Source organism: Neovison vison, chromosome 13, assembly GCF_020171115.1.
Source record: "Neovison vison isolate M4711 chromosome 13, ASM_NN_V1, whole genome shotgun sequence".
NCBI classification, from domain to species: domain Eukaryota; kingdom Metazoa; phylum Chordata; class Mammalia; order Carnivora; family Mustelidae; genus Neogale; species Neogale vison.
The window spans coordinates 72,031,430-72,032,265 of record NC_058103.1 but is presented as its reverse complement, the minus strand read 5'-3'; the positions used below and the strand labels follow the sequence as shown (position 1 = coordinate 72,032,265).

The following is an 836-nucleotide window of genomic DNA, read 5'->3' as shown; positions in this document are numbered from 1 at the left end:
GATTATCTCTTTCTCGAGGCACTAGAATGGGTCATCTCGTCTCACTGTTTTTATAACTCCACATTCTACTGATTACTATTCTACATATTCACACTGAGTTTCTTCAGGGCACAACCTGCTTAATTATAAGAATTCTCATACTCATCATTTCTTCACATGTTAGATGTTCCTACAGTGTTTGAATTTGTTTGCTCCAGCTGGGTACTTGACTTCCAAACTGGTATATTTATTTGAACTTTTTAAAAGTGCAACTTTGGGGCTTGCTTTGGCAACACAGATACTAAAATTGGAATGATACAGAGATTAGCCCCTGCGCAAGGATGATATGCAAATTTGTGAAGCATTCCATATTTTTATGAGATCTGCTGCCACTGGGGAGGCAATGTTCTGGGTTCAAAGTCAGTGGCTTGCATTGCCAAGTTGGAAAAAGCAAAGGCTAAAGAACTGGCCACCAAACTGGGTTGAGTGGGCACTGTTGAAGTTTCTGCACCTAAAAGTAATAAAAAGTTCTCTTTCAGCCAGTGTCCAAAAAAAAAATGTGACTTTTTAAAATAAGTGCTCTGTGACTGAATAGTAACCCCTTAGTTCTGAGTCAACATAAGAACGAGAGTAGGCGAGCCCCTTGGAGGTAGTCCTGTAACTCCTTCTATGGCATCCCTAACCATAGCAATCTTCCTCACATGTGAGTACTTCCAGTGATGGGCTGGGGGAGGCTGCTGTAACTCCCAGGGAAGAATTTCTGGTCACACAGTATTAAACAGAAATCTGCTTCTTTGAATTGTCCAACAATTCATCATAGATGCAAGTTCTGCCTCTCCATTGTCCGAATATTTGAA

The 836-nt window shown here is 40.7% G+C and overlaps 1 pseudogene; it reads left to right on the top strand.

Annotated features, from left to right (window-relative positions):
• The first annotated feature begins 258 nt into the window (after positions 1-258).
• LOC122894897 lies at positions 259-355 on the top strand (annotated as a pseudogene).
• The last annotated feature ends 481 nt before the right edge of the window (positions 356-836 follow it).